At 33.8% G+C, this 14,288-nt stretch overlaps 1 pseudogene; it reads left to right on the forward strand.

The window, feature by feature from the left end:
- The first annotated feature begins 4,090 nt into the window (after positions 1 to 4,090).
- On the forward strand, positions 4,091 to 5,199 carry LOC127549874 (metal cation symporter ZIP8-like; annotated as a pseudogene).
- Positions 5,200 to 14,288: the final 9,089 nt, after the last annotated feature.

A 14,288-nucleotide genomic window follows, 5' to 3' on the forward strand; every position in this document is an offset into this window, starting at 1 on the left:
ATCTGAAGGAGGGAAAGGGACCCACATGTACAAAAATATTTGTGGCAGACTTTTTTGTAGTGGTAAGAAACTAAAAATTGAGTGGATGCTCATCAATTGGAGAATGGTTGAACAAGTTATTTTATATGAATATTATGAAATATTATTGTTCTATAAGAAATGTTCAGCGAATGATTTCAGAGAGGCTTAGAGAGATTTAGATGAACTGATGTTAAGTGAAATGAGCAGAACCAGGAGATCATTATACATGGCAACAGCAAGATTATATGATATTCAATTCTGATGGTCATGACTCTCATCAACAATGTGGTGATTCAGACCAGTTCCAATGGCCTTTTGTTGAAAAAAGCTATCTGCACAAAGAGAGGACAATAGAAACTGAATGTGGACTCCAACATAGCATTTTCACTTTTTTGTTGTTGTTTGCTTGTATTTTGATGTCTTTCTCACTTTTCCCTTTTTATCTGATTTTTTTTTTGTGCAGCATAATATTTGTGGAAATATTTATAGAGGAATTGTGCATGTTAAACATATGTTGAATCACTTGACAACTATGGGAGGTGATGAGGGGAAGGAAGGTAATATTACAACATAGGGTTTTATAAGAGTAAGTGTCTAAAATTATCAATGTATATACTTTTAAAATAAAAAGCTGTAATTAAAAAAAAAAAAACAAAAAAGAACATACTGAATGCAATATGCCTGTAGCTGTCAAATTTAACAACTCTTGTTTGTTTAGCAAAACCTGGCATGGTAGGTAGAATTACATATTAGAAGCTAACTTTCATGTATCCGCAGACAAGAAATCCCCATAATATGGATGCAAGCTTTAGAATATTTTGGATTGATAAATGTACTAGAATCAGATATTATCATTGTCTTAAATGTTGGTCATGCTTACTTTTCATGAAATCTATAAAGCAAGGTTTTTAAAAATATGTTGCCATACATAACACTCTTAATAACCAAGGTATGAGGAAGGGAAAAAAAAACTCAAAATATACAGAACTGGAAGAAGAAATCAAAATCATTTGGGAACAAGATATTACTTGCTTTGGCTGCTACACAACTGTATATAACACATATTCAGAGAACTCTTCAAAATGAGAGTATATCCTAATGCTTTTTGTTCACATGGAACTAACAGCTATTTTGTACACTTGTGTAATAGTCCATTGGACATTAAATATAAAAAAATAAAGAAGAGAAACCATTTTCAGGACTGTTCCTAACTTACTATCTACCACAATGATGTTGCTACAAAATTTCTTGATTTCTTACTCCCATATTTCTTACAAATACAGCCATTTAGCCCTCCTACACATTAGACAGACTTGACAAAAATACATGGAATACAATGAGATCCTGGTTGAAATATACCTTTAAATTATACCAACAATTTGCGAGTAGATTCTCTAAAACATTTTCAATACACACATCTCAGATGTTGTTGCTCCACCCCCCCAGTACAATTTACTATCTTCTGAATCATTTTTTTGTTTCAATTAGTAACATTTATGAGGTATCAGATCTAGAGACAGTTAACTCACAGATTCATATAAAGACAATACTATCTATTTCATACCATTAATGTTATTTTATCATCAGTAGGGTACTTTCATTGCAATAGAGAGACTCAGTGAAGTTCAATAAATCCAGGCAGACTCATTACAGCAGTATGGATATCTGGCAATCTGACTGCTTTAGCTTTTTTTTTTTTAATCTTCGGTTCTGCACACATATATTGTATCCAGGATATACTGTAACCTATTCAACATGTAAAGGACTGCTTTCCATCTGGGGGAGGGGGTGGAGGAAGGGAGGGGGAAAATCGGACAGAAGTGAATGCAAGGGATAATGCTGTAAAAAATTACCCTGGCATGAGTTCTATCAATAAAAAATTATTTAAAAAAAAAAACTTTTTATTTACAAGATATATGCATAGGTAATTTTTCATCATTGATAGTTGCAAATCCTTTTGTTCCAACTTTTTCCCTCCTTCCCTCCACCCCCTCCCTCAGATGGCAGGTTGACCAACACACGGTAAATATGTTAAAGTATAAATTAAATACAACATATGTATTTAATTTATACTTTAATATATGTATACATGTCCAAACAGTTATTTTGCTGTACATAAAGAGTCGTACTTTGAAATAGTGTACAATTAGCCTGTGAAGGAAATCAAAAATGCAGGCAGACAAAAATAGAGGGATTGGGAATTCTATGTAGTGGTTCATAGTCATCTCCCAGAGTTCTTTCCCCGGGTGTAGCTGGTTCAATTCATTACTGTTCTATTGGAACTGATTTGGTTCAACTCATTGTTGAAGAGGACCACGCCCATCAGAATTGATCATCATGTAGTATTGTTGTTGAAGTATATAATGATCTTCTGGTCCTGCTCATTTCACTCAGCATCAGTTCATGTAAGTCTCTCCAGGCCTTTCTGAAATCATCTTGATGGTCATTTCTTACAGAACAATAATATTCCATAATCTTCATATACTACAATTTATTCAGCCATTCTCCAGTTGATGGGTACCCACTCAGTTTCCAGTTTCTGGCCACTACAAAGAGGGCTGCCACAAAGATTCTTGCACACACAGGTCCCTTTCCCTTCTTTAAAACATCTTTGGGATATAAGCCTAGTAGTAACACTGCTGGGTCAAAGAGTATGCATAGTTTGATATCTTTTTGAGCATAGTTCCAAACTGCTCTCCAGAATGGATGGATGTATTCACAATTCCACCAACAATGTATCAGTGTCCCTGTTTTCCCACATCCCCTCCAATGTTCTGCATTATCTTTCCCTGTCATTCTAGCCAATCTGACAGGTGTGTAGTGGTATCTTAGAGTTGTCTTAATTTGCATTTCTCTGATCAATAATGACTTGGAGCATCTTTTCATATGGCTAGAAATCATTTCAATTTCTTTGTCTGAGAATTGCCTGTTCATATCCTTTGACCATTTATCAATTGAAGAATGGCTTGATTTCTTATAAATTAGAGTCATTTCTCTATATATTTTGGAAATGAGGTCTTTATCAGCACCTTTGACTGTAAAAATGATTTCCCAGTTTATTGCTTCCCTTCTAATCTTGTCTGCATTAGTTTTGTTTATACAAAAACTTTTCAATTTGATATAATCAAATTTTTCTATTTTGTGATCAGTAATGATCTCTAGTTTTTCTCTGGTCATAAATTTCTTCCTCTTCCACAGGTCTGAGAGGTAAACTATCCTATGTTCTCCTAATTTATTTATAATCTCATTCTTTATGCCTAGGTCATGAACCTATTTTGACCTTATCTTGGTATATGGTGTTAAGTGTGGGTCAATGCCTGGTTTCTGCCATACTAATTTCCAATGTTCCCAGCAATTTTTGTCAAACAGTGAGTTCTTATCCCTAAAACTGGGGTCTTTGGGTTTGTCAAACACTAGATTATTAAAGATAATATAGATATAATAGTTATACACCTGGGGAAAGAACTTTGAACCTAACCTATTGCACTTATTAACTAGTCTTTTTCTTAGCCAATACCAAATGGTTTTGGTAACCACTGCTTTATAATATAATTTTAGATCTGGTACAGCTAGGTCACCTTCATTTGATTTTTTTTCCCATTAATTCCTGTAATGGGCTGAGGCTTGAGTTGATGCACTGAGGTCCCAAGCACATGAGGCTAAATAGTAATTGGACTATACTCTATTAATATATAAGCTTGGAGAAAGAATGGCCCCCACCTACTCTTTGTGCAAGTCCTGATGTGTTGTATAGGAAATGACGATTTTGGTGGGTGGAGGCAGGGGAGTGGAAAAGGAAGGGGAAGGAGAGACTGCTTTGCCATTGCGATGGCCCTTTCAGCTCAGATCTCCCTCTGCTAGCTGGCTTCCTGTCGTAGCTGCCCATATTGCTATCTCAATCTTTCTTGCCCATGTTGCTATCGAATCCTTATTCACCTCTTCACTTCAATAAAGATTGAAGATTTTTCCCTTAACCTGAATTCCTGAATCCGGCTGATTTTAAATACGATCATTACATTTGGTGCACACATGTGGGGAGCCCCAGGAATGGACAGCTTCGCGGTTTGTCATGGGGGGCTCCATTGGAGCCGTGGCGGGGCTTCTTCTGCTAGCAGTGGTGGGAGGCATCGGGGAGCTGTCGGCTCCAGCTTAGCCTTCACTGATGATCTGCTGACCATGTTTGGGGACTACCGGAGCCTGTCAACGGCTCAAGTGGGTCACCTGCTGGATGATCTAGGGGCCGGAAGTTGAGCCATTGAGCATTTCTATTTGCACCATAACCAGTGTTTGTCTACTGAAGAGATCTTTTCCAAACATGGGCTTTCCAGTGATATGAAGATCACCAGTTCTAACTTTTCAGTAATATGTCCAGCAGTCTTACAGCAGTTGATGTTTCATCCTTGTGATCACCATCCAGAGCACAAATCCAAACCGTCGTCTTTAGAAATGTGGGGATATGGATTTCTTTCGGTGACTATCATTAACTTGGCATCTCTCCTGGGACTGGTTTTAACTCCATTGCTAAAGAAGCCATATTTCCCCAAGATTCTGACTTATTTTGTGGGACTGGCCATTGGGACTCTCTTTTCAAATGCAATCTTCCAGCTTATTCCAGAGGCATTTGGTTTTGATTCCAAAGTTAATAACTACGTTGAAAAAGCAGCTGCTGTGTTTGGTGGATTCTATATTCTCTTCTTTGTTGAATGAATACTTAAGATGCTATTGAAGACTTATGGGCAGAATGCTCATGCTCACTTTAGAAGTGAGGACTTCTTTCCTTCGGAAGGAAAAGGAAACCCTCCAGCCTCTAAACTGCCTGCCATCAGTGGAGTCAAATGTTACACAAACCCTGCAGTAACCCAGCCTAATGGACATCTCAATTTTGATAATGTCAGTGTGGTTTCTCTTCAGGATGGGAAAAGGGAACCAAGTTCATGTACCTGTTTAAACGGACCCAAACTGTCAGAAATAGGCATTGTTGCTTGGATGATAACCATTAGTGATGCCGTCCACAACTTTATTGATGGTCTGGCCATTGGTGCTTCATGCACCCTTTCACTTCTTCAGGGACTTAGCACTTCTATAGCAATCCTGTGTGAGGAGTTTCCTCATGAGTTAGGGGATTTTGTGATCCTACTCAATGCAGGAATGAGTACTCGACAAGCTTTATTTTTCAATTTTCTTGACCTTTAGTTTTTCCATATGAACTTTGCTATTATTTTTTCTAGGTCATTAAATAGTTTTTTAGGAGTCTGATTGGTATGGCACTAAATAAATAGATTAATTTAGGTAGTATTGTCATCTTTGTTATATTTGCTCACCCAGTCCAAGAGCATTTAATATTTTTCCAATTGGTTAGATCTGACTTTATTTGTGTGGAAAGGGTTTTGTAGTTTTGGTCATATAGTTTCTGATTTTCCCTTGGCAGATAGATTCCTAAATATTTTATACTATCAGTAGTTACTTTAAATGGAATTTCTCTTTGTAACTCTAACTGTTGGATTTTGTTAGTGATATATAAGAATGTGGATGACTTATGGGGGTTTATTTTCTACCTTGCACTTGGGGTAGTTTTTAATATAACTATTGGCAGAGATGTAGGAGTCTGGTAAAGTCAATAATCATTTATAGAGAGACCTACTTTATTCTGTGTTTTAAAATATATAATAGATTCAACATTCATCTTTCAACATTGTCCTGGTTTCCTGAATCTTTGGGGCATGGAGGTGAAATTTATTGCTAAGAAAGGCAAAATAGATTCCCATTTTTTCAAAAAGTTCAGAATTTGCTAACTGATGAAGAATAAACAGCTCTCATAGGATTAGAAGACTCCACCAAAAGGCAACTTCCAGTATATGTAAATAATTTTATCTCTTGATACCAGTACCTTTGCCCAACCAAAAAAGTCACTATATTTTATTGAGTGTTTCATTACTGAGTGGCAATAGTTATATATTTGTATTAAAATCACTATATATTAAACATGTAGGTCAGTGAATAAAGCACCTGGAGCAGAATCAGGAAGATTACAGTTTAAAACTGGTCTGTATGATTCTAGGCAAGTCACTGAAACTCTTTTTGCTTCAGTTTGCTACTTTGTAAAATGGACATAAAATAGTGCCTACTTCTAAGGTTTGTCACGAGAATCAAATAAGATAATAAATGTAAAGCATTTAGCACAGTGCCTGGCACATAGTGATTGCCATATAAGTCCTATCTGTTATGATTTAAAATAGTGATAGCTAACATATTGATGGACTGAAAATTTATTTTTACACATCAATATACATTCAATATAAGTGAACAGTGCCTTAGAATGTGACTTTGATCTCATATCTGTCACTAATTATTCCTCACATGAAATAGTTTTTAGTTCCCTTCCCATCATGATGGTTCTTCTTTCGGAGATTATGTGACTGTCTACTTACTAACCTCTATCTATCTTGAAATGCTATTTCTGCCTCCAACATTTCATGAGTTCTTGAAAAGTTAATTCATGAACTAGAGGATCAGGACATTTTCAGAATACTTCAAGCTTCATCATCCACAGGTTTAGTCTACTACAAACTGGGCTGGTCTAGTTTTCTTTACTCTAGATTCTTCAGGTCAGCATAGAATGTTTCACTGTCACTCTCAAAGAAACAGAGGGAATAGGAAAGGGGAGACAGGAAGAAAAGGAATAAACAATCTGAGATCATCATTTTAGGGAGAGAAGTTTGGATTACAAATATCAATAGACCTTTCTCTCCTTTTCATTCTGGGCTCTATGTCCCAAAAATCTCTTTTTAATGGACATTTAAGACATTTTTCCCTTTCCAAAGACCTTTGGAATCTATTCCTTTCAAATGCTCAGCACTCTAGTGGGATTTTACATTTTTATGGAGCTTTAACAAGTTTAGAAAACACTTTCACATTTACTGTTTCATTAGATCATCACAACAAGCAATAGATACTAGATTCCTAAGATTACTTTTATCTATAAAGTTTTGTAGTAAGATGACTATATGGGTCCTGATTCTAGTCCTATTTGTCCTCCCTTTTGTTTTTGATCAGACCTGTAATTTTGTGTGAGATTTTCAATTAGGCCATCAGCTTTATCAATGTAGAATGCTACTTCAGCAACTTATACTCTTTTAGAATTGCCCCCAGGAGAGGCTAGGGATTGAAAGTTTAAGTGATATGTCCAAGTTCATAAAGCCCATCAGGGGCCAAAGACAGATTTTGAACCCAGGGCTCCCTTCTCCAAAGTTTCTCTCCCTACTTCATACCACACTGTGAAGAACCTGATCATCATCAACTACATTATCATTAAGTGAAGTAAAAATAAAATATATTTTATGGTGTATTTTTAAATTGTTTTTCATGTGGTATATGGTGGTTTGATTAGGGTGTATTAACTTTGGAACCAGGGCTGCACAGGCTTACAAAAACTTATTTTGTCTTTTCTCATCTTCCTCTACCTTTTTAAATTTTTTCTTGGCACTTGAGGAAAATAACATCATCAAAAATAACCTTATAGTTAGTCAACAGTGATGAAGAATAACATTCAAGGATGTTCCTTAATAAATCTTTGTTGGAATAAATTCAGATTCTGTCAGATTCTGATATGAATTAAATTAGAATACAACCCAAATATTATACATAATATACATTTTCTGTTATAAGTATTATCAAAATGAAAAGTTAAGGGTAGAGAGAGAAAGACTAAGTTATTGGTACCCATTATATCTGGAGTGGATTTACATAAAATATTTTAATATTAGTTTGTTTTTATAAACTAGAAGATTCTTATGACTCACTTATGTGATTGTATATTTTGATATAAATACCAGATGAGTAAGGGATTTATAAGGGAAGGAAAATAGGAGATACAGGAAGGCTGAAACTTGATAAATTTGAACCTTTTAAGCAATTCAAAAAAAAGTCAATATACACCAGGAAACAAAAGAGAGACCAAACCAAATACTTAAATCTAATGCTTTGAATGACAATGTAAGGAAATAAAAGAGTTCAAAAGTCTGAATTTTAATCAGATAGAATTTTAAGTCCTGCACTTACAAAAAAAATGTATATAATGAAGAATCCATTGAATAGCAGTTTATATGAAGACTGAGGACCATAAAAAATGATATACTGGCACAGAAGTGATTGCAGAATTAGTCATAGAGGAAGGTACAATTTATGAAGGCAAAATCAGTGAGTGCAAAGGGGAGGTATATCATAATATTCACCATATTTAGCCCATACAAGATGTATCATAGGACTGGCAATTAAAACACATATTAATTCTGGTGTGTACCTCAAGATAGTCACAATATTCTAGAAAAATTAATTTCTTTGTAGTGGCAAGACAGAGTAGTTTGATATTTATAATCTCAGTCTATTCTATTGAATAACAAAGAATTTCTTGTGCCCTTCCTCATTGCAATTTCACTGCTTTATTTAAGTAAGTTACACATTAAGGTTACCTTTCAAAGAACTGTTACTCTGCTTCACACAATCTACAATTTAGCCTTATTACTGGCCCTTGTATGTGAAGGTACATCTCCCATCTCTGTGCCTTTGCACTGGCTGTTATCTAGTCCTAGAATCCAGATTTTCTTTATTTCTCTATTTTATTGTCCCTACTTTAAGTAAATGGTCATCAATTCTTATTACACACTAGTATTCCATTATATTTCTAATACCATAGTTTGTTCAGCCATTCCCCAATTAATAGGCAACTTCTCCTTTTCCAGTATTTTGCTACCATGAAATGGATTGTTATATATATTTTGCAAATGAAGGTCTTTTTTCCTTTTGGGGGATGCAGACCTAGTAGTGGTATTATTAGATCAAAAGGTTTGCCTAGTTCCAAATTGTTGTTATAACAGCAAGAATGGTTGTTATAAAGAATGATCAGTTCACAACTCCATCAATAGTGAATTAGTGTCCCAATTTTTCAACATCCTCTTCAACAGAAATCATTTTCCTTTTTTTTTGTCATATTATCTTATCTGATATGTATGACATAGTACTTTAGAGTTGTTCTAATTTGCATTTTTCTAATCAATAATGATTTAGAACATTTCTCCATATGTCTAGAGAAAACCTTGATTTTTCATTGGAAAACCCCCTGTTCAGATCCTTTGACTATTTATGAATGGGGAATAGCTCAGACATATTTGACTCTATTGATTCAGTTCTTTATATATTTTAGAAATTAGGTCTTTATCAGAAATACTTTTTGTCAATGTTGTTTCCCAGGTTTCTATTTTCCTTCAAATGTTAGTTGCACTGGTTTTGTTTGTGTAAAACTTTAATTTAAGATAATCAAAATTATCTATTTTATATTTCATAATGCTCTCTATTTTTGTGTGGTCATGAACCCGTTTCCTATCTATTTTTTGGTGTGGAGGGAGTCTCCAGATGATAGGATTAGAACTAGTATATAGAAATAATAAAAAAGCAAAATGTAGGTTTCCAAACTGCTTTGCTATTCTAGAAAGAAATGGAGAATTAGAGAGCTTCTATTACTGACAATGTACAAGCAGAAGCTGAATAACCATCTAGTAAGGATGACAATCTAGTTTCAAGAGATTCTAGCATGAAACAGGTATATGAAATAGATGACCAATTTTAAGAGACCATAATTTTATAGGACAAATTATAAAATAGTTGCTTGCTTTGGGAATTATTTTTTTTTATTTTAAATTATAAATACACAGAAAGTTAAATGTTTTCTCATATTATGATCAATTCATTTCACTAAATATTGATATTTCTGTGCATAGATAAATCATCCAGCATATTTTCCTATAATTCACACAACTTTCCTTCATCTCTAAAATCTCTGCTCTTTTATCCTGTTCTGCCTGACTTTAATGAGTCATTATTAACTACACTCAAAGAATTGTTTGTCTTGTCCGAGTTACTTGCTTCTGTGGCAGGTTTATAACACTACAAGGATATAGTCAGAGATCTGAGGTAAGAGTAATTAAAATTAGACATGGATATAGCGTATGTATATTTCCGTTACAATTCTAGTTGGTGATAGTGAAACTTTTTGCTACTTTGAAGATAATATAAATGATCTTCTAAAGTTTTTATTCTCCCTTTAGCCAAAGATATAGGGAGTCATGTTTTTAGACTGAAAACAGTTAGAGAATTGGACAAACAGAGTAGTATCTTATCAGAAATGAGCAATTGTTATGGCTTTTTGAAAAAGAAGTACAATGACTGTAGCAATGACATTTTCTCCAGTTTCACAGCTTAATTATATCCACTGCCAGAGCATCATCTTCTTTCTTGTTTATTTTTATTTTTAGGCTGAGGAAGGTCAAGAAAGTTCCAGACAGTCAACCCTCTGAAGGTTTATTCATTTAAAAATTTGGCTCTCATGGTTTGAAAATGACTGCACTACTTGTCACATCCTAGCCACTAAACAAGACCCTGATTACCTATGCAAAAAAGAAAAAAAAAAAAAGGGACAGCACAGAGGCCATAGAATAGAGTTACATAATCAGTTATATAATATATTTGTGAAAGAAATTCCACTCAAAGAACACAAAGGGAAGGAGGAAAGAACTTCCCCACAAGGACAGGAACAAATGAACTCAATATAAAGTAACTTAAAAACTATTAAGGCATCATATATCAGGCATCATTATTTTAATTATTAGGATAATTTTTAAAGAATTATTATTTCTGGATATATTCATAAAGCTTATTGTAATATGGGCCATTTATTTATGCACTTCAAGGTTCATTTCCTAATAAGGCTGGATCTTAAAATATCTCCCTTCAGATATTAAATATTTGAAACTATTAAGAATTTTCTTTTCAGGACCTATATGTACAGAAATACTTATTGCAAGCTCTTTTTTGATGGCAGCATAGAATATTGGTAGGCTGTCTATCAATAGGGGAATGACTAAATAATTGTGCTATGTGATTGTGACAGAATATTTTGGGACTATAAGAAATAGTGAGCAGGATGTTCTCAGAAAAAGCTGGAAAGACTTACATGAGGTGATGCAAAGTAAAAAGAACTGTATACAAAATAACTGTAATAATGTAAAATGATCAGCTGTGAATGACTTATCTATTTTCAGAAAAACAATGATCCAAGACAACTCTGAAAGATTTGCTGTCCATCCCCAGATAAAGAGCTGATTGTGTCTGAATACAGATTGAAGCATACTTAAAAAATTTAAAAGAATGTTCTTTTTAATTTACTAAGTGCTCTCTGCTGGGTGGTTTCCAAAAGCCTGTCACCCTCTCTTGGCCCAGATAACCAGATCTTTGACATTAAGGAGCTCTCACACCACTGAAAATGAAGTAACTTCTTTTAGTCTTTATTTTTAAAGAGGAAGGCACAATTTACAAAGGCAAAATCAGTGGGTACAAAGATGGGTATACCATAATATCACCATATTCAGTCCATATGAGGTATATCATAGGACTGACAATTAAAAGATGTTAATTCTGATTTCTTCCTCAAGGTAGGCACAATATTCTAGAAAAATTCATTTCTTTATAGTGGCAAGACAGACTAGTTTGATATCTATAATCTCAGTCTGTTTCATTGAATAGCAAAGCATTTATTGTGCCCTTCCTCATTGCAATCTCACTGCTTTTAGTAAGTTATACATTAAGGTTACCTTTCAAAGAGCTGTTACTCTGCTTCATGCAGTTTACAATTTGGCCTTCTTCATGGTCCTCATATTTGCAGCTACTTCTTCATCTCTGTGCCTTTACACTGGCTATTGTCTGTTGCTAGAATCCAGGTTTTCTTCATTTTTCTATTTTATTGCCTTAGTTTAAGTAAGAGTTTAGCTAAAACATCATTATGAATGTGGAGTTTTGCTGATTCTTCTCCTACTTCTTCCTGTTAATACTTGCCTCCCACAGCTACACTATATGTATTTTGTATTTATTTACAGGTTTGCTTCTTGTTTTCTCCAAGATAATACAAATATACTGAAGCCAAGGACTGTTTCATAGTTACCTTTGTATCCTTAGTCCTTAGAACAGTGGTCAATACATAGTAACTATTTAAAAGTTCATTGATTGATTGTTCATTTTTTTGCCCATGTTTAGTTCAGGATAATTGCTCCTTGTTATGCAAAATTTTGATGTTGATAGGGTGGGTATCTGCTATGGCTAAATCATTGGTCATCTTATCTAGATGTGTTATACTTATATAACACCAAAAAGCACAAAAAAAAAAATGATGCAGAAGGAGCTGAATAAATTAGGTGAATTTCTCCTACTACTTTAGATCTTGGAAAGACCCTATATTTTGTGGATTTTCTTCATTTTATAGATAAAGAAACTGAGTGTTAGAGAGGTAAATAGACTTACCCAATATCTTAGCCATGGGACAGACTATAGTAATTTTTTTTTTTAAAAACAGACCTTTAGGGACAACTAGGTGGTGCGGTGGATAGAACAGCAGTCCTGAAATCAGGAGGACCTGAGTTCAAATATGGACTCAGATATTTAATACTTCCTAGCTGTGTGACCCTGGGCAAGTCACTTAACCCCAATTGCCTCAGCAAAAAACAAAAACAAAAACCCAGAAGTTTTTTTGAAATGTGTTTCTATATAAAATCCAATCTATTATTCTCAAAATTCCTCAATGTGTCTTTTTGGAAAGAGTACTGAATTGGCAACAAGAAAACCTGACTTTGAGTTCTAGCAATATTGCTTACTAGTTTTGTAATCTATATTAAGTCTCTATATCTCTCACCATCCCATTTTCTTATAAATATGGATTTGTTCTCTAAGAAAGAGCATTATTAAATATAATCAAATTTTGAACGAAAATATACAGGCAGGGAAAACAGAATATGAGCTTATTTTATTCAAGAAATCAAGATACCTCATCAAAATATCTCTAGAAAGCAAACATTTTCTTCAATAACAGTTATAAGCTCACTGTGATGCCAAGGAAGATACTTTTGTTCCACTGAAGTCTTTCTATGCTCTCTTCCAGGCTGATTGTATATTTATTTGCATATTGGAGACTTCACTGCCTGTTCTCTCTTTTGCCAGAAAAAAAAAAAGAAAAAAATCAATTACAGTAATCTATCATTGTTGTATCATGAGATACAACAAATGATGAGTTTGTATCATGAGATTTTCTCAATCCCTCTTTCCCAAAAGACAGATGTTTATTTTATGCCTAAATCTCTATAATGAAACTTCTTTGCAAAGATAAATCATTTTTTTCCTTTGACTTAATAAATTTTCTTTACTCTTTTTTTAACCTCTTTCAGTTTCCCTACATAATAATAACTTTTAAATAGAGAAAAATAAAAATCAGTTATAAAATTGTAACAGATCGAAGTGTTGCTGAGAAGAGAGATAGGATAATTTCCTGACTCTTATTTTAGTAAAACATTTCTTTAATATTATAATGTTGTGGCCTACACTTTTCCTGAATCTGCCTCACAGAAAACATGCAATTGTTTTCAATGTAAAAATATTTCATAAAATCATATAGCTGCCCCATCTTCAAATTTTAAAATTCAAGAAGGATGTATGTAAGAATTGTGTGTCCTATATATGGGTGTGTGTATATTTAAATATGCATGTATAAAAACTCTCTTTCTCTTTCTGTCTCTCTCGCTTTGTATCTCTCTTTCTCTGTCTCAGTCTCTGTTTCTCTCTCTCACACACATTTATATGACATATATAAATAATAAAAATTTGCAAGCTTTCTTGCAATGAATAACAATAATACCTATCATTTCATAAGCATTTTACATATATAACATTATTTATTATTTAAAATAACTCTGAAAAGAAAATCTAATGCTTATTATTATTCCTAAATTACATATGAAGGAATTAAGAATGACAGAAAGAAGTAAAATGAATTGCCCAAGATTATAAATCAACTTAATGTTGAGGAAAGATTCAAATTCATATCCTAAGATCTTATTCATCCACATTCTACCATCTAACTGCTTTATAAAAGTTCTCAAAAGATAGGCTTTGCTCACACATGGAATTTCAAAACAGACTTGGTCTTGTCTGATAAATTTGGATATTGATTATCATGAGTAGCCAGTTGGAAAGGTCATCATAAAGTTTTTTTTTTTTTTAATTAAAGCTTTTTATTTTCAAAACATAGGCAGGGGTAATTTTTCAACATTAACCTTTGCAAAACCTTGTGTTCCAATTTTCTCTGCCCTACTTTCCACTGCCTCCCTAGATGATATATAATGCAACATATGCTGAATATGTTAAAAATATATTTTAAATCCAATACATGTATA

Source organism: Antechinus flavipes, chromosome 1 (assembly GCF_016432865.1).
Source record: "Antechinus flavipes isolate AdamAnt ecotype Samford, QLD, Australia chromosome 1, AdamAnt_v2, whole genome shotgun sequence".
NCBI classification, from domain to species: Eukaryota; Metazoa; Chordata; class Mammalia; order Dasyuromorphia; family Dasyuridae; genus Antechinus; species Antechinus flavipes.